The 27,193-nt window shown below is 34.0% G+C and overlaps 1 protein-coding gene and 1 non-coding gene across 3 annotated transcripts in view; both read right to left on the bottom strand.

Annotated features, from left to right (window-relative positions):
• HTR2C (5-hydroxytryptamine receptor 2C) overlaps window positions 1-27,193 on the bottom strand; it is a 257,668-nt gene that overhangs the window by 152,508 nt on the left and 77,967 nt on the right. The gene's annotated exons all lie outside the window — the stretch shown is intronic.
• LOC113611039 (U6 spliceosomal RNA) lies at window positions 16,939-17,045 on the bottom strand. The gene has a single exon (XR_003429334.1). It is a non-coding gene; the product is annotated as a U6 spliceosomal RNA (small nuclear RNA).

Below are 27,193 nucleotides of genomic sequence, written 5' to 3'. Positions count from 1 at the left end.
AATAACTGTAAACTTAATTTCACTTTAAAAAGTTACTGCATCACAAACCAAACCATATTGTACTTCACTTGAACTATTAAGTTACTAGTATCAGGACTAGTGTTGTATTGAAATTCCAGTGAAATCCAGTTTATAGTCTAATGTCTTTGCATTGTTTTGGTTATAATGAATCATCTGATGTGTTACAAATCCTGAGGTGTCTTCCATTTTGGAGAAAATGTCTTTGCAGTCACACAGATATGGTAGTTGGGAACACCACAGTTACACAAGTGTTCCCAGTTTTCCATTTATTAATAAGCCTCTGGCCAGCCAAATTGTACTGACAAATGCAACTGAGTCAGAATTGTCCAACAAAAAGCCTATTTTACTAAATTAAAGTAAGGAAATATACTCATATCTCCTTATTTCAAGGAACTGAGTCATTTTGGAAGCCAAATTGATGTGACATTAATGAAAATAGAACCAGAATGACACTGTGTTAGCCTCAAAATGAACTTTCTATCCAGATTAAGTAGACCTTTCTTGGATCACACTCACACCCTAGAGGATAAATTTGTATGGCAAGGTACTATTGGGGAATATGAGACATTTGCCACCAAAAATCTTGCTTTTTAAAAATTGAACTCTCTCTCTTTCTCAGTGGCCAGACGTTTTTAAAAGTGCAGTTGTCTGAATTTTCCAAGCTTTTTAGAAAGGAAGCATTTGTAGAGATTTTCTCCTTTTAAAACCATTATTAAAAAATAATTGTCAGAAGTACCATTTGCCTCTGGTCTAGACTGAACCATTCTAATGCAAAGTAGACCTGGTTCAAACAAAATGCTACTAGGTTTGCTCTGATTCTACAAGGCTGTGGTCCTTTCCCTCTTCAGTATCTGGTTTTCTTGTGAATTTTTATCAGGACAGAAAACAAAGGTATCATTTTTTTTCTATTTTCAATCACTTGAATAAAAAAATCCATTGCTTTAGAAGAAGAGCTGATTAAAGCTCTAATGACTGATGTAATCTTTATCCAAGTTGTAGTTGCCTCAAAGACTCCACATTACCTTATGAAGACGCACCATCCCCTTAAGATACTAATAGAAACTGGGCAAGTTCAGCAAACGTGGTTTGTGAGGACAGTATGGTGCCCACAACACATTAATAAAGGCTATTATTTAAGCCCTTTATGGTTGTTTCATAGATTTTGTACAATAAAATTTGGTTATTGGAAATTAATAGTTATGTACCATTTTTTATAAGTGCTTACTTTAACTTCTGAAGATACAAGATTAAATCATCCTGTTTGAGAGAAATGTCTAGTAGGAGAAACAGAAAAATAAGTGGGCCATTGCAGGTCAGTGACTTACATACTATGATGGAGGTACCTACAAGGTGTTATGAGAGCTAAGAAGAAACACATCTCATCAAGACAGGAATTTTTAAAACTTCCTTATAGCAAGTGAGTTTTGAAACATAAATAAGAGTTGGCTAGAAAAAGGGACTTAGGATATGGGTGAGGAGTGTTATCTGAAAATTTGATTCTTCCCTTTTTCTCTTCTGCTCTTTCAGTATTGTATCTTCCCACATAATAAGTACTTAGATCTGAAGACAAAATTCTCATCTGCGCTTCTATGACCAGGAATAAAAATCTGCTCAAATTAGAATTCTCCTCATCTGTCTATTATTCAATTTCCTTATTTCAGTGAGGCTTTCATCAAAGAATGAACGATAAAATAGCTTTCTCCTCCCAGGTAGCAACAGCTAAATTAAGTGTACTACCTATTAAACTTGACTGTTAAATTATAAGACAGCTTTTTTTACTATGTCACAGTACATTATGTATATCATTAATTGGTAATCATAATTCATTTTCTAGCCAGCTGTGTGCCTGTAGGCCAATTACTATGGTGTTGATATAGCACTTTCCCCAAATGCTAATGTGAATTTCATTTCCAGATTTTTAAAACAGATCTGTGCTTCATAAAACAATTGGAACTGAGTTTAGTATTTATGACTAGTTTAACATTTATTACACTCTAACAGATGACTTTAATGAAGATCAGAAGCATAGTACAAAAGGAAGGGCCTGAGACATTAAAAATTGACAAAGAATGGAATTGTAATTTATAAAGGAAATCTAATAATATAAAGTTTGCATTAAAAGACCATAAGGTTAAGAATCTCCAATGCACTTTACATTTATAAATATGAGTCATCTATACCAGTATTTTGTTGACTAAGAAATAATACTTTTCAAAACTTAAAATAAATTACTCTGAAATTATGCTACTAAACTTCATAGATCATACCAGATTGGTCTTGAGGTTAGATAAACCTAATCTTAATTGTTAGCTATATAAAATTCATAATAAAGTAAAAACAGATTTTAAGCATTTGTTTACTCTCTGCTAAAGGAATTATAAATGCTTTTATAGAAAATATACAACAAACATGACAGTTTATAAGCAATGCACTGCTAATTGCTAGGGTTTAGGATACCTTGAGGTGATGTTGAAAGACACTCAAATTCCCAAATCAGTGCAAGTACACAAAACATATAAAACATGGATACATTATTAAATGATGAAAAGTGCACAAAATAATGTATTGTGAAAGTACAAATATAATTGTGTCTATCAGCCAGCAGAAACCTAATTGCTTTCTGAACAATGTAAGTTTTCAGAATATTGTTTTTCATATGTATTTTCCACTTTATCTCATAATATATACCAAGTAACTGTTCTGCATACCACTTTCCAAAACAAGTTTTAAATGCTTACCGGAAGAAAATATAACTGGTGTAAACGATAGGAATAATCTTTTTAATTCACAAAATCTCTTCTGAACCTCAGCATAGTTAAGTCAATGCCATGAATTCCACTATGGCTGTATTTTCAAAACGATATTTCAGGCACTGACTTTACATACAAATTTTACTTCTCCTAAGAAAAACTTCAGCTATATAAGATATATCAAATATTAAAATAAAGTAATTTAAAAAATTTCTCACTCTTCTTTCAAAAAGAAAATAAAATGCAATTCATAAGGTTTTAAATCTATTTTTTTCTTATCTGAAATATTATATTATGAAGGTATTGTTATTTTTATTTATGGTGAGTTTGTATCTATAATATATTCACACAATGGCTCTTTAGTATATTTATTTTAGTTATGTTCCTTTATATGTATCATAAATCTGCTTTTATAATCTTCTTTAAATGTTATTTTAATTGTTTTAATAAAAATATAATTATTCTGGATAGAAGTAATACAGGTAAATTTTTCCTTCCTTTCTACCTTTGCCTACTTTCCAAATTAAACATTTTAAATTGTGAACACTTTAACAAACTTATATTTTAAAATAATTCACAAGATGTTAAATTAGAAATAAGAACCTCGCTCTTCCCCCAATAGACCTATTGTCCTCTCAGAAGTAAGTTCCTAACACATTCTCACATTGAAACTTCAGCCTCAACTGAAGATGAATATTCTAGCAATAAATCATCAAGCGTTACCACTGGAAATGCCTTTTCAAAGTAAGTACTTTTCAAAGTTAGTACTTTCTTTCTTTTTTTTTTTTCTTTTTTGCGATACACGGGCCTCTCACTGTTGTGGCCCCTCCTGTTGCAGAGCACAGGCTCCGGACACGCAGGCCCAGCGGCCATGGCTCACGAACCTAACCGCTCCGCGGCATGTGGGATCTTCCCGGACCGGGGCACGAACCCGTGTCCCCTGCATCGGCAGGCGGACTCTCAACAACTGCGCCACCAGGGAAGCCCAAAGTTAGTACTTTCTGACTGGAGAAAAATAGTTCCAAAATTTGTACGTGCTCAGTAGCATCAAAGTGCTGACATTCCTTGTTTCTCTTTTTATTTGCCCACGGAGGAAGGGCTCTGAGGAATGTGGAACCAATGGAGAATTGTTTCTGAAACATGCTGTAAAGTAGAGTAGCTAAAAATTCTTCCTTCTGCTAGAGGATTCTCATATCCTAATCTGGTCAAAAGTTTTAGATAACAAAGTTAATTTTTTAAATGAAAGATGCATTTTAATCATGTCTGAGGACAATAAAATATTTAGAGTAAATGGTAAATACTAACAGGGAAAGGCTGTCAGAGAATTACCAAAATGACCTTAATTTATATTGTTTATTTTAAAAGGATTTGCTTTATATCAACTGTCCTTTATTGAAGGCTAAATATTGTTACACTTCATTGACTTGCATAGCAACATTTTTAATGAGGAAAAGGTAGGGGCTAGGTAGAAACACTTAACTGAATCCTCATTTGTAAAATAAAACAATTGGGCTACATTCCTTCTTGTTATAAAGTCCTAGGAATCTATGCTAACCTACTGTTATAACCTGTCTCAGATAAATGTGTGGCTCTGACAGACCATCCAGGGACTGACAATTCCCTGGTAATGGGTTCCTCTAATTTCAGTTTTGTTTTAGGCCAAGAAATCAACTCCTGAAAGCTGTATCAGCACATATAATCACACATAGTACTAATAAAAATTACATCAGTTCCAGTAATAGATTACTACTTCATTGATGAATTCAGAATTCGTGAGATTGGTTCAATGAAGTGGCACCAATGCAAAGTGATAGTTTTATTGACAGGGTCTCCATGATTAAAGGATATAAAGAACTATGCTTCATTCATCTTATGGCTTTTGAAGGTACTAAAATGCCAAAGTACCACTGAATATGTGAAACAAGAATACTCTATTAATATCTTGCTTATAAGCTGTATAGTCAGGATAATTAAACATTGTTCTGGTGGGATGAGAAGATTTAATTAGTCCAGGGCATTTAGAAACCATTAATAAAAGTTCAAGTATTCATCAATCTTACAGCTATTGTTAACTGGTTCACTAATACATTATCATGCTATTTATTAATGATGCAAATTAATGGCATTTATAATATAGATGGTAGAATTAATAAAACAATAATTAAAAAAACATGAATATCGCCTTTAGAAAAAAAATACCCACCAAATTTTAGTTTACTAAAGTGTTTTGACTGCGGTACACAGATTCTATTATTGCTCTTCTAGTTTTCTTTCCAGTGCATCAAATTACACCTCATTATTGTTGAAAGATTTTACTCTTTTGACCTATTGTATCTAAAATATTTGTATAAACCTATCACCTGCCTAGACTTAGAGATAAAAGTTTTACAGTAGAGGTTTTTGATTTTAGAAGGAGCTATTTTTGATTAAACTTTTAAAATAGCAAATTCATTTATATCATGGTGATTTTTTAAAAGGTATCTTGTGTTAGTCCTTTTCTATAAAAGTATATTTTTAAAGTATGTGAGGAGAAATAAAATCCTCTGACTTTCATTCCCATTTTCATAAATTTGATATTTTTCAAAAAAACTGAAATACTTTATATGCCAAAAAAGCTTTTGTACTTATTCTTAGTGTGTTTTTAAATAGTATCAAGAAAGTGGAAATTGTCTGTCTTTCTTTAGAAAAATATCTCCCCCTTCCACGAAATAAGCAAGAGAACCAGGGTAACTACTAAACAAAACTAGATTTTACAAATTTCAAGACTGTGAAATAAGAGAGGTATTTTCTGTTATTAAACACCTGGCTTGGAAGAAGAAAATGAAAACACTTTCCAAAGCATAATTTTTCTTGATAAAGAATATTTAATTTTAGTATAATCAATGCTTCTTTCTAAATAAGTGTAATCTTTGGATTCTTGTCCAGCTACATTTATGCTTGGCCACAAGTTCTTAGAGCAATATCTTTACTTAAGGTCAGTGAATAATGTCCTCTTATTGCATTCTTCAGTCTTGGTAAGCAAATCATTTTACAAAATGTGAGAAACAGTCATGATACAAAGTATGTTAGAATACTTCAGTGGAATTCTAAGGTAAAACTGATACAAAAATATAAAAATACTAAATTGGTAAGTAGTTGATAATAACCAAGTGGGTTATCAATATAACCTGGTATCTCAAAGGGTTCTCAATATAAAGCTGCTTTCTTATGTCATAAAAATATATTTATATTAATTAAATATATTCACTGCTGCCAAGGGTTATTATTTTTTTTCAGGGAAAGGGATGTACCTTAGCAGTTGGATGAACTTGTAAAGAGAATATTGTTATTTTAAAAGGTAATTCTCATAACAAAATTTTTGAGTGCAAAAAATACAGTTCTCAGAAGTCAAGCATTTTGAATATAGAGTATCTGGGATTCCTAAAGGCTTATTCTTCTTTGCCAGTGTACAAATTTTATGAATGATGAATGCCCCCTCCCCCCCGCAACCCATACTTCAGTGAAACTTCAGCTTACATTTACTAGGAATGCAAAATTTGGAAGTGCAAATATGGCATTCAGGGACATTTTGTGTATGAAAGTGTTTTGTATGGCTAAATGATATACTAGCATAGATGAACAGCAGTATAAAGATAAGTTGTCTCTTTCTTCAGCTCGATGCTTTGTGACGACCTAGGGGGTGGAATAAGGAGGGTGGGAGGAAGGCTCAAGAGGGAGGGGATATGGGTATATATGTATACATATAGCTGATTCACTTTGATGTACAGCAGAAACTAACAACATTGTAAAGCAATTATACTCCAATAAAGATGTAAAAAAAAATAAGTTATCTCTTTCTATCCTCAATCTATTATATTCATTATTTGTATTTCAACGTGTGTTACAAAGAAAATCACCAAGAGAACATTCATCTTTGTATATGTAGCAACCACTGATGAGTTAAAAATAGGTAAAAAGTCAACCTGTGTTTCAGATACTGAAGTGTTTCATCAAACTTCCAATAGTGACACAAAGTTGTGACATCTCTGGCACGTTTGTTCTATTTATCTTATGGCCATAATTACAGCCTCATATTATGCTTCCAGCTCTGCTTACCTGGTGTCATCAGTATGAGTACGTGTATTTTCCAATTTGGCAGAAAGAGGAGCTTCTATTTATATACGAATAATGTTAAATTAATGGAAACATTTGATGAAGTGACTAAGGGCATACTGCTCCTTTTCAAATAGTTATACGCAATAGACTGTTACGCTTCTTAAAAAAAAAACAAAAAAGCTTAAGGACAAGTCTGGCTGAAGCCTATTATACACGGGTTGGGTTTCAGAGCCACAAGGAAAAGGTATTGGGTGGGTACAAAGGAGCGGGGAGGGAGACAGGGAGACAGATCTGATCTCTAAATGAATTGTAGATTTCTTTTTTTTTTCTGGGTAGGCAAAAAAAGAAAAGGTTTATTTCAGTGAAGGTGTTAGTCTAAAACTTAATAAGCAGAAGAAAGCTAATGAAGTATTCTTTTAAGAGAATGACAAATCTCATTTCTAAGACAACCTCATTCCCTGAACTTTGAAATTCTGAAAAGAGCAGCATATTAAATGATATAAAAAGCACATTTACATATGAAAATGTCATCTAGAAATTTCAGTATGTGTTACCACCCACTAATTATAGATACTAAGTAGTCCAGTTTTATAAAAGATTCAGTTTCTATTTAAAATAGTACTACTCACTTAAAAAATATATCTAAAAGGTTATTGTTGAGAGAAAAATGGCAAACTTTATTCTACACCAATTAAATCTCAATATAGCATTTTAAAGGTATTCATTTTATCATTCTTCCATTAATGCTTTTAACATATGCTTCTTTATGGTTCTAGGTATTCATTACTTGTTTTATTGAAAAAATAAGTGTGACCTTGTGGAATGAGTTTCCTAATCTTTAAATTCTTTCTCTGAATGCAAGGTAATTATATATCAATGGCATGTATACATTGTAAACAATTGATTTTTGTTGTTGAAGTATAGTTGATTTACAATGTTGTGTTAGTTTCTGGTGTACAGCAAAGTGATTCAGTTCTACATATATATGTATATGTATATATTCTTTTTCAGATTTTTTCTATTATAGTTTATTACAATATATGGAATATAGTTCCCTGTGTTATACAGTAAGACCTTATTGTTTATCTATTTTATATACAGTGGTTTGTATCTGCTAAACCCAAACTTTTAATTTATCCCTCCCCCCGCCCTTTGGTAACCATAAGTTTGTTTTCTATGTCTGTGGATCTATTTCTGTTTTATAAAATAATTTCATTTGTGTCTTTTTTTTTACGTTCCCAATATGTGATATCATATGATATTTGTCTTTCTCTGTCTGACTTACTTCACTTAAAATGATAATCTCTCAGTCTATCCACGTTGCTGCAAATGGCATTATTTCATTCTCTTTTACAGCTGAGTAATATTCCATTGTGTGTATATATATATATATATATATATATATATATCTCACATCTTTTTTATCCATTCCTCTATTGATGGACACTTAGGTTGCTTCTATGTCTTGGCTATTGTGAATAGTGCTGCTATGAACAGTGGGGTGTATGTATCTTTTCAAATTATAGTTTTTTCTGGATATATGCCCAGGAGTGGGATTTGCTGGATCATATATCATATGGTAACTCTAACAATTGAATTTCTAGAGGTGGCAAAACTTGACTGAAAATAAGTCTTAATTTAAATTGTTCAGATAGTAAAGATAGAAAAATTCCTTCTAAAAATTAAAATAAGGAATCCATGTGTCCCATATCCCACTTTATTGATTGCATTTTCCTCATTTCTTTTGTGACATTGCTAGCCATAAATATGTGTGTTTGAAGGAAGGGGAATGTGGTTAATAGAAAGCAGACTGGCAGAGAGGAGCTTTTTTTTTCTTTGCGGTACGCGGGCCTCTCACTGTTGTGGCCTCTCCCGTTGCGGAGCACAGGATCCGGACGCGCAGGCTCAGCGGCCATGGCTCACGGGCCTAGCCGCTCCACGGCATGTGGGATCTTCCCGGACCGGGGAACGAACCCGTGTCCCCTGCATCGGCAGGCGGACTCTCAACCACTGCGCCACCAGGGAAGCCCCTGAGGAGCATGTTTTGACAGTAGAGAGCTCTAGTATATTCTAACTGTTTACAGAAACATTAGGGATAGTCCCTTCAGCACAGGTTTCCACTATAGAAAGAAGAGAGCTGACAATCATGATTATCTCCTGGGATTAGATCACTAAAATACCTGAGACTTTTCATTAATTTGAGAGGTAAAAGACAAACAAGGAAAAGTATGATCAAAGGTGATAACTTCATTCAAAAGTTTGAATGAAACTTACTGATGACACCATTGCCTCTTTTTTTTAAAACTAATTTTTATTGGAGTAGAGTTGCTTTACAATGTTGTGCCAGCTTCTGCTGTACAGCAAAGTGAATCAGCCATATGTACACACATATCCCCTCTTCTTTTCGGATTTCCTTCCCATTTAGGTCACCATGGAGCACTGAGTAGAGTTCCCTGAGCTATACAGCAGGCCCTCATCAGTCATCTATTTTATACATAGTATCAATAGTGTATATATGTCAATCCCAATCTCCCAATTCATCCCCCTGCCCCAACACCATCGCCTCTTCTTATTTCCTTTTCCTCACTTTGGAGGTAGAGGTTAGAAAACCCAACTGCGAATCATAACTTGAGCCCCCTTTATCCTTTCGTTTCTTGCATTGTTACCCAATGTTAAGGCTTGATCGACCACTCGTTGATTTAGGACAAGTCGTTTTCTCAAAACATCAGTTTCCTCCATTTTAAAATAGGGTAATATCTACTTCAAAGAGTTGTGGGAACCATGGAATCCTGCAAGTACATAGCACCTAGAAAGCATTCAATGGATGTATATTATAATAATTATTAAGGCTGGCAATGACCAAGGCAGTGATTTCATAATGATATCTAAATATAAATAGTAATCTCACTTAGAATAAGTTGACCAACTGTCCTCAATCTCCTCAGGGGATAGAAAGTGAAAGAGGATAACTTTTTGGAACAACATATTTAACTATAATATAAGAAAGAAGGGTACTGAAAAAATTCAGTATTGACATAGGTTTCTGGATGGAGTGCAAAACGGATAGTCAGATGAAATGAGGTTTCCATATGGCTGTCACCAATGTTAACCAGTATAGTACAGTACTTTCTCTTCTAAGGTCTAAATTAATTAAACATAGAATATGGGCACCATGATCTGCGTGGCAATATTTTTATCAGTAGAAGGCAATGGCAGGCTTTTTCTGTGAAACGTGTAAAGCTTGAAATTGCAAAACTTTGGGACATATAGGATACAGGGAGATAACAATACTTTTGTTACCACCAAAGGTTGCTTTAAACAAAGAGTCTCTGTACGAGTCTTTTGGTATATATTATTCACTTAAACACTTTTAATCTTCACAGAATATAACCTATCAACTAATCTTATGCATAATTTTCTTCTGGAGATTTTTTTTTTAGCTTTCATTCTTGGCAAGATAATTAATAAACTTCTTGGATATTAGAAGCGGTTTCAGATCTAGTAATTAATTACTGCTTGTTTAAAGGGGACAACAATACCTTTTTTTTTTTATTTTGGTCACTTAATTCTGTTGTCTTTTCCATGGTTCCAAATTTAAGTCGAGAAATTGTAATCAAATATTGTCCAATTATAAACCAAGTGAAGTAGGTATCGTTTGTAATTTACCAAGTATATATCAACATAATCAGATTCAAGAGTTACTAATTTAGTGTGAGTTATACATTAATAACCAAGAAAATATTATTCTCCTACCTAAATTTTACTCATTTGAAGATGATATCGGATCCTTAAAGAAACTCCGTGGCATGTCAGGCAAAGCATTAAGCTAGGAGTGAAGATCTAGATTCTAGTTTTGTGAACTCGGGCAAGTTACAATCTTTTTAGAACTGAATTTCCTCTTCCATAAATATCAGGTATGCATTATATATAAGCTATTAGGTTTAGGAATACAGCTATACTGTAAATATAATATGGCCTCTACTTTGACAGAGCTTACCTTCCAGATGGGTGTGATTTTCTTACTGGATAATCTCTAAATTCACATTCATTTAGAAAATTCTGTGATAGTAATGTTCTTTCAGATTGCCAAGGATTGGCCAGCATTATATGTAAGAAAAGAAAGGACACAGGACACATAACAATTGTACATTAAGTATGGAGTGAGAAAAAGAAATAAACAAGCCCATGCCCATAGAAGGTGCTCAATTCAGAATTGTTTACATAATCATTTTAGTAAGAAGTCTAACAATGTGTTTCCAATTTGTGGTTTAGCAGATTTGTTTATCCAATATTTTATATTTCTGCCTGTTTTATTTATATTTTAATTTTTTTTCTTTAGGAAACTCTTGTGGAAGTCTAAGAGGACATCTTTTAGTGGGTGAAAATACTCCTTCTAATTGACAGATTACTTAGGCAGCAAGAACACTTTACTAGCTAAATTCATAGCTCTTCTTAGTAGTGACATAATAAAAATGCAATGGCTTAAGGCTAACATTTTAAAAGTGACATGTGGGTAACTGAGAAACTAAATCTGAGTAGGAGAGATGAAAATTACTACATCGTTTGAAATGTTACCTAAACCCAAATGTGTAATGTTCCTAAAATCTATGGTATTTTACAGTTTGCAAAGCACTTGCACATTCATCATCTCATTTGAACCTCACAAGGTCAAGATCACCAGAATTGGAAACAAGAGGAAAAAAGCAAAGTAAATGCTATCTTTCTTTTTAAATAGTATTGAGGCTCTATTCCTTCCCCAGTATGGTCTGGCTGCTAATTTTCAACACCACTGCAACACTAGAACTTTATTTTCTCTCTTGTTCCCATCCTCACTACTAAATCAACAACAGCATTTTCTGGTTATGCCTATCACTTTTTTTCCAGTTTGAGTTAGGAACATGGAAGTAAGAATACAGGTGGGAAGGTTGACAGAATTTGAGGGGGTGGTTAGTTTGATCCTTTAAATTTGGTTCTGTTTTGCATCAGTCTTTATAAATGTGTGAGTGTGTGTGTGCACTCGTGCGTGGTTTGTGCATGGAACCCAAATATGCAGTTTTAAAATATCTTGTCAAGTACATACTGTCTGATCAACCTTTACTATTTACTACATGTTCAGAAGAAGAATCATTCTGCCCATACTCTATTCACAGGGTCTATTTACCTTGATTTATGCTGGGGTCCAAAAATAATTCAAAGAACAGGAAAAAGGAGAGGAGGATGGCCAGACCTTCTGGTTCAGAAGTAATTTAATAAATTTTTAATTGTAAAATGGCATTGTTTCGTAGCAGTACTTAATGTCCTTGTATGTCATAAGAACTCAGGAAAACAAAAAAATAGAGTGCTTTAGGATACCTATTTTTTTAGCTATGGCCTAGAGGATCATTTTGATAATTTGGCAAATCATAAAAGGGAAAAAATGGTAATATTAGAAATAGGTATAGTAATATTTTCATTTTTTCCTAATCTCAGATACATAGAATTGAGCTTGATTATGTTCTGTTTAAGAAGGCAGATAATAATTGCAAAAAGTTTAGCCTGCTTGTAATTATCATTCTTTTCTCCTTTATTGACAAGTACTCAAGATTATTTACAGTCCATTGTGATTTCTTATTAGCAAAGGATTATCATCTGAGCTCTTTAGTTTTTAAAATCTCCAAGTCTTTTGGTGTTTTAAAATATAAGGCCTTATTTGTCATTAAGAAGCTGCTGGCTGAAAAATAGTATTTTTAACTCCGTCCAATATACTGTTTCATTGTGTCATGGTTAAAGTACCAGTAAGTACTTCATTATTTTCTAGGGCTGAAAGTTTTCTTGTAGTTAAATGAGGTTTGCCCTCCAAGGAGAAGACGAAAGCAATCAGTACTTCATTGAGATATTATACACTGGTAGTTTTCCCAGATGACTTAAGTTTAAGGCATCAGCTTATCAAAATATCAATATTTTCGGATCTGTTCCCTCCTTTCCTCTTGGCCCTCATCAACTTTTGTCTAGACTATTCCAATCGTCTCCACATAGTTCCCCTTGCCTCTAGATTCTTACTTGCTCCAATTCTTCTCAATATTGCCATTATAGCTTAATTCCTGTGTGAGATGTGATCATGTTATCCATCAGCTCAAGAAATCTATATTAACCACAGAATAAAGTCCAAACAAAATTTTTAGCCCTTCACAAAATTCCCAAAGCCTATTTCTCATTTCCACCGTCAATAGTGGCCCTGCAAACACACAACAAATGCACACATGCACACACATCTAACACAAATCATAATATATTTCTTGAATGTGTCAGGCACTTTCACTAGTCTATACCTTTATTATTACGGAGAGGAAATCAAATACAATTGCTCAGTATTTTAATTAAATTAAGGAGTTCAAACACTGAACTAGAGGAAGATTTTAAGCAAGCAAATCTCCCTCTTCTTCTAGCCCTTGAATTTCACACTCCCCCACTCAGGCCACCTGTTATCTGACTAGTTTTTAGCTCAAAAGTAGATAATTCCAGAGCAGTCTTTTGATGGTTTTCTAAGGATTAAAAAAACTTCATATAGAGCATATTCATTCTGTTCTAAAAGTAAAAAAGCAAGCAAGCAAGCAAACGACTGAAAAACAGAGTATCATAGGGCAATAATAACAAATTACTTAAGCCCTTTTTTGGGGAGAAGTAATTTTCTACATTTCTATTTTAAAACTCTCATGAGTAATTCTTTCAGCAATTAATAAATCCCCATGAAAGAAAAAAATCTGTATTGCAATTTAACAGTTGTCACACCTGTAGCTCGCAATGAATTCTTTCTTTTCAAATGATTTCTTAGCAATGATTTTTCCAATGTGCATAAAAATGGAAATATTTTTGCATTTTGCAGCCCAAGTGATCTTTTAATTTCCTTTTCAAAAGTGGGTCTTTTCTTCCCTCAGAAAGCAGAAGTGGAACACATTTCTATTTTCAGCATGGAACAATGGCTATGGGCAATCGAAGGTGATTATATCACAAGATTAAGGAGAATTCTGAATGTTAGAGAGCAAGCCTTTTTGCTTAGTCATTTTAGTAGATTAATCAATTTCATTTATATATGTATTTTCATGTATGTGTTAGACACCCACAGACAAAACTTACGATTACAGGCAAATGATTTTCAGAGTTAATATTTACCTACTCACTATTAGATATGGTTATCAAAACAACCCTTAAAAACTGTAAAAATCTCTCAACATTGCAATAATTGTTCATATTTTTTCGCAACTTTTATTCCTTTGAATTTTTGTCCAATGAAATGATCAAGATGTCAGGGTTTAAACTATTTCTATGTCTGGCCTCTTGGGAAGCTAAAGCAACTATTTCAGGTCATCACATGTTATTCGATGACTCATTTTTTCACTGTACTACAACAAACTCCAGGGAATAAAAGGAATAATGTAAATACCAAAGATCCTTAAACTGGAACTGTCAAGGAGAAAACATAAAATAACCTTTCAACAAGCATGTGTTAAACTAAGTATAACACATTAAGAGAAAATTAGACTGTGCCATTCCACGGGTCCCTTTCTACTCTTGAGCCTATAAATATAGATTGATTACCTCTTTGGTATTCCTTGGAATTCTCCCATTAATGTAAACGACAGATTAGATATTTGAATAAAAACCAGAACAGAAGACTTATGCATTTTAGAAAGATGTGCAACTATAAGCATTGAAGTTAAAAAAACAAAAAGAATTTAACCAGAAATTGTGTCACCAGACTATTCCAACTTAACAAAGTCAACTTGTTTTGAGGTTAATTTGTCTAATATTTATAAGAAGGAATATTTTTGTACCTATATCACATATATACAACCTTTTAAACTGGCTAACCACAGATGTATTAAATAATACAGAATATTTGCTGCTGAATATATAAGCTTTTCTCATAATTATGCCACTAGATTATTTATAATACATCTATGTTGAAGAAAATGTTAATGTAATATTTAGAAAGCCACTAGTTTGCTTGTTTTGTAGGCACAATGTAGGAGCAAAAGGCAGCAACTGGCACAGTGCCTCCTATGTTTAGCTGTAATCAGACAAAGTGTAGTTCCATATTTTTCTAAAGTTTAGATAAGTATGATTTTGCGCTCAGGGTCCATTGTGAACAGAGTATGAAACTGTAAAATAGGATCTAAGATCTACCACTTTCTTAGACCTCAGTAATGAATAGAGTATCAAGAAGATTATCTGGTAGACAGCAGAGTTTAAAGTCAGAAAACATGGGTTCTAGAACCACCCCTGCTTTTAAGTCACTGCTTTTGACTTTAGGCAAAACACTCCCTCATAACTTAATCACACATCTGTTAAGTGGGTATAATAACTGTCCCACTACTGGGGGGCTCAAATGAAATAATAGACGTAATTTTTTAAGGATAAGACACTATGTAATATAAAGTATCTCTTATTGTGCTGTACATTTTGACTTAAGAACATTGATCAGCCTTGAGTACTTACCACAAATATATTATTTCAAATTCTTTGATTTAGGATTTGGAAAAATATGGACAGAAACACAATGAGAAACTTGTTTGAAGTGAGAAAGCAGATAAGAAAAAGGGGTGTTAGAAGATACATTTTTCCTTTTTTTTCCTGCCTACTGCAGACTTAGAGAAAAAAAAATCTTGAAAACGTCTCACTGTAAAAACAAAAAAAAAGTCACTACGAGCTCAGCAGTTTCCCTGAAAAGTTTGTTGTTTAACAGGAGAAATGGTGGCTCTTGGAGTGTTTCAAATTCTAAATGTTGCCATAGAAACACAGCTTCAGACACTGGATAGAATGAACCGTACGCCACTCTTTCGTTTTTTTTTTTCTGGTAAGGATTTTCTTAGGAGTATATCTTGGAAAAACTAGACTATGAAATAGGTGGAAAGACACGTTATGAAGCTCTTTGTTGGGTCATGACTGCAGAGCCTGGATCTTGTTTAACCCACAAACACATTTGTTCATGTGTTAAAAGGTGTCTGTGCACTGCCCTGAGGAGCTACTGTCGGGAAAAACACAACTACTGAGAACAGAGCTATTCTCCCTACTGCCCATAACAAGCTGGGAGTTCAAAAACTTATCAAATATAGCCTCGAAGCAGCCAGAGGCTAATGTGTTTTCTTATTAGAATATATTATAGGGCTTCCCTGGTGGTGCAGTGGTTAAGCCCCCAATGCAGGGGACACAGGTTCGAACCCTGGTCCAGGAGGATCCCACATGCCACAGAGCTGCTGGGCCCGTGCACCACAACTACTGAGCCTGCGTGCCACAAGTACTGAAGCCTGTGCACCTGGAGCCTGTTCTCCCCACGTACCGCAACGAAGAGTGGCCTCTGCTCGCTGCAGCTAGAGAAAACCCGCGCACAAAAACGAAGACCCAACACAGCCAAAAATAAATAAGTAAATAAAATAAATTTATTAAAAAAAGAATATATTATAATATAATGTATTATTAATGTAAGTATTTTGAGAGATCTGGAGACAGAAAATTTTAGTTATAGAAGTAAAAGGTTTGAGACTCCTTTTGGTCTTTGTGGCAAAAAAATTTCCAATGTTTTAAGATATCACATTATTTCCATTGCTTATAAACAGTATACATATATAGCATATAAAATTTGAGAAACAGAAGAGAAAGAATATAAAGATCCCAAGTGATTTTAACGCTCATATATAACGACTTTTAAACTTCTGTATATTTTCACATAGATGAAATAGAAAATGTATCATTTCATAGCCATATTTTTCTACTTAATATTGAGATTTTTCACTGAAAATAAAACCTCACATTGCCATATGATGCCAGATAGTCTATAATAAGAATAGTAGAATTCAAGAATATCGAATGCCAAATGATGAATGTGTTTCTCCTTTTCTGAATTTATTTGCATGTCCTCCATTAAGGATGGAGATCCTGAGAAGAGGCAGTGGCCAAAAGGCTTTTTTGAGTTTATATGAAGGAAAAGGTGAGTTGTAACAACCTTAGATTTCTTAATGTTGCTTTCAAAATCTTGGTTTCTTTAGCTTAATATCACATACGTCATTTTTTTTTTTTTTTGCAGTCCAAAGGTATTGAAAACACGGATTGCTTCATGAATTTGTGTGTCATTCTTGCGCAGGGGCCATGCTAAGTGTCTCTGTATCATTCCAACTTTAGTATATGTGCTGCTGAAGTGAGTGCTCATATTTGTCAAATTTATCAATCATATATTTTCCATCAAATCCATTAAAATAGTCATAGGAATATAAAGATACAAATAAAGTTTAAAATAAAAATTTGAATAATTTAGTGAAATAATTTATCTCTTAGTGTTTTTGTTTTCTTGGAATTTACTATTTAATATAAGGTTTACCCCAAACTGAAGTTAATTTCTAATTAATTCAGGTCAGTAAAGTGAGATTCAGTGAGTTATTACCTTAGGCCAATTATAGTTCTTTGGCAACCTAAAGAGTTAATATAGCTTTCAAGTTTGTCTACTTGACAACTGGGAAAGAGCTTTTGCCCTGAGAATATCTGGCTCACTAATGGAGAATCATAGAATTTTTAAAGCCCAATTATGCATGGGGAAGCAGCACTTTAAATCCTGGTGATCTTAAGGGTGCAATCAGATAAGTCTCCTGATCCATATTAATCTTGTTATAGTTAAATGAAGATAACCTGCCTTCATAGCTATGCTGTTCATGTTTCATTTAATAATGAAAATTTAAGGCAGGAAACACTGACCAAACGATGTAGTCAAGAACAGAAAATTGTAACACAGTCTAATAATCTCAATTTCTGCCTATTAACTTTAATACATATGTGTACATATGGCTGCCATTTTTCCAAAGTCATATTTGAAAATCCACAGAATACGTGTATGTGCCTCAATTTGAGGCTGTTTGTATATGTTGTGAATATTGTTAATGTAGATATTAGCTGTAGCTATTTAAAACTATGTATGTAATTATATTATTTCATTTAATCTTTGCATCAAAGCTTAAAATGGGTTATCCCCATTTTAAAGGTGAGAAATACTTATTTTACAGGAAAGCTAAGTAAATTGCCCAAGGTCATATAGCTAGCATATTCCTTTAAAAATTATTTTGTATAAATAAATGCTTATGCGTGAAGTTACTTAATCCAAAATATAAAATGGAATTGAAATTTTTAAGTGATTTTATCCAAGTGATGTGAAATATTATTTTACAGTGTATTTCAGATAAATTTAATTCTGTAGTCCAAGTTACTCTACTTCTAAGATTTAACACTTCTCTCTTATAAAGGTAAATGCTCCCAAAGAGTGTTTTTTTTCTTGTTTTTTGTTTGCCTATGTCTAACAGAACCCTGACATTTTCATTTCTGTACTTTAGAAAGGAAAAGGTAAATGTTTGGGTACTGTCATTGCTCATTTTCTATGAACAGGCTCTATAACAAGTGCATATTAGACTCATTCTCAAGTATGTTACAAGTGAATACAACTATCTATACAGATCTTCCTTAACTTACAATGGTGTTATGTGCCCAAACCCATAGTAAGTTGACAATATCGTAAGTCAAAAATGCATTTAATACACCTAACCTAATACATCTAACCATAACTTAGCCTAGCCCACTTTAAACATGCTCAGAACACTTACATTAGCCTACAGATGGGCAAAATCATCTAACACAAAGCCTATTTTATAATAAGGTGTTGAATATCTCATGTAATTTATTGACTACTGTACTGAAAGTGAAAAACAGACTGGTTGTAAGTGTATCGGTTCTTTACCTTTGTGATCACATGCCTGACTGGGAGCTGCAGCTTGCCCAGCATCACGGGAGAGTATCATACTATATTCTGCTAGCCCAGGAAAAGATTACAATTCAAAATTTGAAGTATGGTTTCTACTGAATTTGTACCACTTTTGCACCATCAGTAAAGTTGAAAAAAATCAATAAGTTGAACCACTGTAAGTTGAGGACTGTCTGTACTTTTAGAGAAGAGACGGTAATAGTATCTGAATATTTTTTTACTTTCCAATGAACCGTCAACTATGAATAATGGTAATGCCTGAGCCCAATACTGTGCATGCCAAATTCTTAAAAATATGGTCCCTGTCAATAATGTCAATGACTAGCATTGAATAATTCTAATGATCAAAGAAATATTCTAAAAGTTTTATGGTATTTCAAAAGATCTACACATTATGGAATGTGACAATGTCTAAGCCATCATAGATCAGCTTAACAACTGCAGAAATAAATACAATATTGTTGTACGACATCAATCACGATGGAAATGTAAAAATAGCTGAATTAACAGTTAAAGTCAAATCCAAAGCAGTCTAAATGCTGCAAACCCGAATCTTCTGAATTTTTAGTCTATTGATTAAAAAGTGCAAGATACCAGTAATGCAGCAAAATGCTCATTTTAATATTTGTTACTGAGATTAACAATGATTTTTATGTAATTTGGGGATTGGGCATCTGGGATCTGAAAACAAGGCATATAATTATATTTACATATAATTGCTTTTGTCATTTTAATTAGATTTTCACTTAATTTTTTTTTTTTTTTTTTTTTGCGGTACGTGGGCCCTTCACTGTTGTGGCCTCTCCCGTTGCGGAGCACAGGCTCCGGACACGCAGGCTCAGCGGCCATGGCTCACGGGCCTAGCTGCTCCACGGCATGTGGGATCTTCCCGGAGCGGGGCACGAACCCGCGTCCCCTGCATCGGCAGGCGGACTCTCAACCACTGCACCACCGGGAAAGCCCAGATTTTCACTTAAATTTATCTGAAATTGATGAAATTTATTTGTCAAGAACCATTCATAAATTTCAGTAAAGAAAGCACTCTAGAATTTTTTCCATCAGTGAATACCAGTGGGCATACATGAATATTTAAATGTAAATCTTCAGCTTGATTTCCCCCATGGTGTGTTAAGAACTGTATAGAAACAGTTTCACAAAGTGGAAGATATTGGATATGTCCTAATTAAAATCATTGACCAAAAAATATCAAATAAAGACCATAAGTCCGATGATGAGGCTAGTCCATGGTTTACATGGCATGCCACCATGCATATATATAGATAACCAAGAATAGATGATTCACTGAATGCATCCAGTAATTTTATTTATTTTTTTTACATCTTTATTGAAGTATAATTGCTTTACAATATTGTGTTACTTTCTGCTGTATAACAAAGTGAATCAGCTATATGTATACATATATCCCCATATCCCCTCCCTCTTGTGCCTCCCTCCCACCCTCCCTATCCCACCACTCTAGGTGGTCACAAAGCACCGAGCTGATCTCCCTGTGCTACGCAGCTGCTTCCCACTAACTATCTATTTCACGTTTGGTAGTGTATATATGTCAATGCTACTCTCTCACTTCGTCCCAGCTTACCCTTCTCCATCCCCATGTCTTCAAGTCCATTCTCTACTTCTGCGTCTTTATTCCTGTCCTGCCCCTAGGTTTATCAGAACCATATTTTTTTTAGATTCCATATATGTGTGTTAGCATACGGTATTTGTTTTTCTCTTTCTGACTGCTTCCAATAACTTTAAATAGAAATACATTTTAAGTCCATTCTTTATTCAGGTCTGTTCTCCAGTTAAACTCATACATTAATTATAAAAAACAGACTACTTTTGTGTAAGAGAAGAATATTTTGGTCCTGAATACATTTTATTCAGGCAAAGTGCCTAAAAGCAAACACATGGCCAACTCATAATAACAGTCTGTGGGTTTGCTTGCAAGGGTATTAATCATCGACCTGCCACAAATGTATATATTTAATGATAAATTTAATATACTGCATAAATTTCAGTTTTGGTCAATACAGAGTCATTATACACAGTGAATCCACATTGTTAGATTAGTAAACACCATAAGATGTGTTATTGCATGCTAGGCTGAGAAGAAAAATATCAATTCTCTTTTAACTGTACAGCTGTTTAACTGCTTATTTCAGGGTAAGTATGCACTGCTTTGGGGCAAAGGTCAGTATGATATTTACATAGTTAATAAAGACCAAACACAAAAGAATGATTTCTGAGCATAAAAATGGAAAACTTTATGCCATAAATTGCTAAAGGAGGTATCTCAGCTTTGCTGTGTACAAGCTGTATATCTTGGGCCAGTTATTTAACTTCTATGTGATTATTTCCTTATCTTTTAAAAGAGTAGCAAAACTTATCATAAAAGGTTGTTGGAAGAGATAGTGAAAAATGCATGTAATACTCTTAGAATGATTCTGAGCTTACAGTAAATGTTCAATGAATGTGAGCTGTTATCAGTGCACAACACTCCTAGTTTATTGCACAAAAGTATTCTTTCAACTCATTGCTTAAAGGGTAGAAATGTATGTATTCATCAATAAAATAGTTAACTATATCCTTTCAAAAGTACTACTCAAAAGTAAATTCTAACTAAAAGTCTCTTTAAAAAACTGTTTGACTTGGTTCCCAGTACGCAGAGAAGAAATGAAAGTTGCATGGAAAATTTTGTAGCTCAGAGGTTCAACTAATTCATCTGTAGGTTAGGAGAGTCTGGAAATAACCAATTATTGTTATACCAAGGTCACCATTTATTTTTTCTCTGCAAAGAAAACTTTAAAGAGAAAAGATATAATCTTGTTTGGCAAGTACTGAACGGGAAGAGTTGAAACCAGCGGTTTTTTAAAATTGAAGTATAGTTGACTTGCAATATTATATTAGTTTGAAATCGGTATTCTTAGTAAGCTTAATTTGTTCAATGGCATGGCTCATACTGGCTTACCTGATGATGATTATACTCAATTAAATGACTCATAATTCATCTGATCACCAAAATTCTAATTAATAGACAAAGTGGGCTTAGTAATGGCTTGGGCACTATTACATAAATCACCAGGGAATTAGGCTTTATGTTTTTCTACTCCAATAAAAGAGCTCTAATATACCAACCTGATCATCAAATTAAAGTAATATTTCACATGCTGAGAGAACTCTAATTTATTACCAGAAAATTATTTATGTGTGAATATAATTCTTAGCTTAATTTGAAAGATTTAAAACCACCGTATGATTGCTATCCTTTTTATCAGTTTTTACGGTGACATCTTACCTATTAAAATGCACTTTATAAAATAAAAGACCTGTTGAAAGGAAATGGAGTGCAAAAAGGCTCTTCTATATATCAAAAATTGACACAAATATAGAAAATATACTATAACGCAAGCATAACACAAGCATCTTTACTTTTGACCTCTCTAAGTCATTTGAAAGAAAATATCTCTTCATGCCCTGTACATCAGCAGTACCACTACCCTTCAAAACTTACTTGGTTTAGAAAATAGCCTGAACTATATCATATATATGTATATGTTTTATTGAAGTAGAAGTTAATTTTTGGTCTTAAATATGTAACTTTACTTGAAATAGCTAAATGATTCCAAAGAACTATTGTGACTGTATAATCTCCCTTCCATTTTGAATTTTAGATCCTCCCAAGCAGAAGGGTTATAAGAGCATCTTTATGAAATATTATAGGCAAAGAAAAATCATTCCTGGTACTCATTTTTATGATTATATTACTGTTTCAATGGTTATGAGATATGCACTTTGCACCTACACAGTAGAATGACACTGGATTTAGAGTATTTGCAAGAAGGAAGTGTATGGAGTGGAATTTACTTATTGGGGCACATGCTATAAAACCTACTTTTACTCCTATCTATGCCTTTTCAGGTTCTGCACCCACCTATCTTAAATTTAAATCTAGCTATAAATACACATCTTTTAAATAATTATAGAACTTTGGTCCTTCAGGGGATGGATTCCCTCACAGAATTTCTGAGAGCTAAATACAAATTTAAAAAAATTTTTAAAAATGTGTGGGTGAGGTGTAAAAGTAAATCAGAGTACCTGTCATTTTGAATTAGATGATTAGTAATTAACTTCAGGTATTCTCAAAACGTGTTCACAAAGTACCTTCAAACCTATTGTGTAAGGCTCTTGCTAAGAGAATTTATTTTACTCTAAAAGGAGCATAGATCAGGCATCTATTTTAGGAGGATAAACCCATTATCAGTCTCATTCTGGAAACATAAGGCAATATCTTGTACAAAGGAAAAAGTACTGAGAAGGAAAAAAATCATAGGACTTGTCATTGAGAGTCTATTATGTTGATATTAAAACCCTTTCATTATTTACTATGTTTAGTAAATCTAATGTATGTTTGTATTGTGGATATATGCATATATTGCTCTTCAGTATCAGTGAAGCAGAAGTTTTAGTATGTCCTCTCTTCCAAGACATGGGCAGATATAGGTGATATGTTTTACTAGAGGAAAGTAAATTTTTCCATACATAAGAAGAAAGTATGTAAATGAATTTAGCTAAAATTATTGGAATGCAAACATTTAAAAAGTTTGTGTATGTCTAGAAATGTTTAAACACTCCATAATATGTCATTGCCTATCAGTAAAGGTCATGTGTCTGGCTCATAATCAGGACACACAGTCTGACTCCTTCCATAGCTGCCTTGGGTCTGTGACACACATTTGGAAGAGAGCCTGTGTGCAATCTGTGGTCACAACACTGAGAAAAGCTAATTGGGTCCAATTTGGTTACTTGGCTTCCTAGAAATTAATGCTGCATTTGACTTCAATGCCATCTAGTTCCACAGCTCCAGTTTCACCTTCAGTTGCCTCAACATATAATAAATAACATAAATATTCTCATAAGGTTTCCAAAGTCCAAATTACTCCTATTTTCATTTAGTTTAGACTCCTCAAAATACAAGTCAGTATATATTTTATAGTATCAATATATCTTTTATAGGACACTGGAAGGAAAGAGTAAGCTTTGAGTGTTGGATTGAGGAATAAACAAATAAGTTAGCTTCCTAACATAGATGCCTGATCTTTGCTCCTTTTAGATTAATTCAATAATTCAATTGTTTATGCCAGATTACAAATAGGTTCAGTAACTAATATTAAAAAAAAAAATGAGACACAACTAAAGAAATCCTCTTCTCCAAAATTTACTTGTCTTATTCTCAAGGTCTCAGGAAAACAAAGACAGAAACCAAGTATCCTTTCACAGAGAGCAGAATTAAAGTCATGTGTAAATAATTGGGGTTTTTTTGCTGCAAAAAGCTTTATTGTTTCCATTTGGTCCAAGGCTTGGGAGAGGGCCCCAGGGTGGTTACAAAGCCCTAGTGGCTGCAGAGACTGGCTTCAGGCAGAAGCCCTGACACCAGGGCGGCTCCTCAAAGGCCTCTGGGCTCTGGAGGCTCCTAGTTGTGCTTGAGGGTGAGCCTTTCAAAGAGATACTGGCCGAGCCCAGCCTGGGACCAGCCAGCCTGTGGAGGTTAGTCGGGTGGTCGCCATCTGCTTGATGAGTTTCAGCTGCTCCTGCAGGAAGCGGCTCTCCAGGAAGTCACAGGGGTACGTGTCTGCGGGCAGAACTCAGGGCTTGCAGGCCCGCAAGGGCCTGGCTCAGGCTCTTCTCCATGAGAATGGCGGCTTCCATAGTGTCCTGGGTTTTACCCCACTCATCTTGGGACGGCTTCTGCACGTCCTGAAAGAAGGTAGTGTCGTGGCACTGGTTTTGCATCTTCAAGAGACTGTCAGTATCCTCATGCCTCTCCTTGGACAATTCGCAGAAAAAGTGGCCCATGCCGTCCCGAGCCACATCCTCGCGGTGGAAATAGAAGGCCAGAGAGAAGTAGGTGTAGGAGGACCCAGATGCAGGTTGACCAGGAGGTTGGCGGCGGCCTCCACCTCAGCGGAATAATTCTGAGGAATCTGGGAGCTCGTGGCTGATCAGCAATAAGGAGTTAAGCTCAAAAAATGGTGTTGGCTGGTCCCAAAAGCTGAGGATGGCTGAGTGGCTGTTTCCAAAAGCTGCGACTGGAAAAAAGGGTTGGAGGATGGTTGAGGCTGGAGCAAGGGGCGTCCCTGGGTCTGTTCTGTTCAAACACCATTGAAGCAAAAGACAGATCCGGGGGACGGCTGAATGCACTGTTGTAAGCAATACTTTATTGTTGTTCTCTAGGGATCTTTTATTGTTAAAAAGCAACAGATTCTATAAATGATAGTATTATTTTCAGATTAGCTCATAATCTACTATTTAGAATTGTTGCTTACAACTACAAATCAAAAACATACAATAGATTCACAAAACCAAAAAGAACATAAGTGTAATAGAACTGTTGCTTACAGGTTTGAATATATTAAGCTCCCCACAATGTGACATTGTTTTCCTCTATTTAGTAGTGCCCAGAGTTCACTTAAAACTCAAGAAACAAATGATTAATAGTTCAATGATACCATGAATTATAAAAATGTAAAACTATTAAATTATTTTCATAATTATATAGTGATAACAAGTAATGATTGAAGTAACTAGCAAAGGTCTTGCTGTAACCTATTTTAATAATAGATATCATTGAATACTATAGAATGTTTGAAATCATTGCTCAAGATCAAATTAACAGTGCCCCATCATCTCACTTGTCTGTTCTGATATAATGTGACAGTCACATTGCTAAGAAATCTTGCATGATGCAAAAAAAAATGTTTTCAAGGGAAAAAGAAACCTGGAGTTTCTAGTGAACAACATTACTGTTTCTGAAGGAATTTAGAGTATTTCCTAAACCCCATACTTTTCTTTTGTTTTTTACTTAGTCATCCTCAGTTTATGTCCATTCTGAATTAATGAAGTGTGACTAAAAATAGAGTTCAATGATTCTGATAATCCACAGACTATAGAGAATACTATAAATCCAAGCAGAAAATGAACATATAATGCAAGGATGTTGTAAGGGAGCTCTATTGTTTGCATTACTGCTTCAGTTACTAAGTAACATTTTAAGTAAAAAACAAACAAAAAACAACAACCAAAAAACCAGAATACAGTAAAAGGTTATTCAGGAAAAGTGTAGGGAAGTAATTTAGTTACTGTGCATTTTCTGAAATATAAACTGTACTTTAAAAATAAAGCTCTATGACAAATAATTTACCCAATGCATTTGGTATCCAATAGTATCCAATATTGCTATTCATTGAACTTAAGGTACTATCAAACTCCTTCAGAACATTTTAAAATTTGGCTGTACAATGGATTATACTTAAAAAATAATAATAGTTATGTGTATGTGTTAGGAAAAATAAAGCTCTAATGTAAATGACCTTAAAAATCACATCTACTAGAAGGAAAAAGAAACACAGTGTGTTCAATATTGATGTAAATAACCAAACACAAATCTCATATCTTGAATTGCTTCATGTTATTACAAAACCTAAAATGTAATTTTTGCTCAGAATTCAAGTTTTCGACTCATCCTACATAATATGGCACCTTGGTAACACTAATATGGTAAAACTAGATAATCGTAAAGAGAAATAAGATGATTGTTAGAAAGGTTGTTCTCTGAATAAACTTTAGAAAAACTATTTCTTAGATACTCAGTTTGCTTTTCATTTCAATTTCTCTAGAAAATTATGTTAGTGACTATTACATTTTATTATTTTTAGCAACATTCCTCACAACTATCTTTGAAGGTTGGTTAGCATGACTTACTCCATTTCTGCAGAGAGAGCTGAAGCAAAGAGAGCAAGCTCAGAACAGAATTGAGCTCAATACTCACAACTGTAGCTTGTGTTTTCAATCTGCTGCTTAGCCTCTAGGTCATTAGATCTTATATTTAATGTTTCCCCTGCCTTAGTATATTTAATTGATAACTGAACATGTTGCTTTGCCTACTATCACTATGAATCTTTTGTCAGCAGCATGAAACAGGCAAACATATCTCCTTATAAACAGGTTTTAGTCCAAGAAATAATTAGGTTGTAAATGATAGGGATGGAAAAATGACAGCTGTTACATCAGATAGATAAAGAATACATTTTAAGTAGAAAAATCTCTCTTAAGGAAAGGAGAAAATAATGTGTCATGGATACTAAAAAAAGAAAGAGACCTCTAGTTTCTTACAGGGTATATGTGCCAAGAAGAAAGGCATATCAAAAACTAAGCAAATATTTAAATTATATCTCAATAAGTCTGTTTAAAAATGAAACCACAAATTTACATGAAAATCAGCAAGAGGAAACAGAACACTTTTCAGCACTGTGGAAAACTTCACCTTAAGCTACAAATCAGCTTGAAGTACTTGGGTAAATTGAGATAACTTTCACAGCCAGTGGCAGCCATACAGGTGTATGTCAGAAGGGAAGAGATATACCTGTCTAGTCTCCACCGATCTCATGATTTGCCTAATTTCTGGGATGTCTACCTGATGCATAGGTTTGGTCTTTTGACATAAATTTCCTGTATGCCTGGACCTTAACTGCTGTCAGTATTCATAATG

This window comes from Aethalodelphis obliquidens, unplaced genomic scaffold (genome assembly GCF_003676395.1).
Source record: "Aethalodelphis obliquidens isolate GAN/ISIS:26980383/991018 unplaced genomic scaffold, ASM367639v1 scaffold66, whole genome shotgun sequence".
Classification (NCBI taxonomy): domain Eukaryota; kingdom Metazoa; phylum Chordata; class Mammalia; order Artiodactyla; family Delphinidae; genus Aethalodelphis; species Aethalodelphis obliquidens.
The sequence above is the reverse complement of the archived record's forward strand: the minus strand, read 5'-3'. Positions and strand labels throughout refer to the sequence as shown.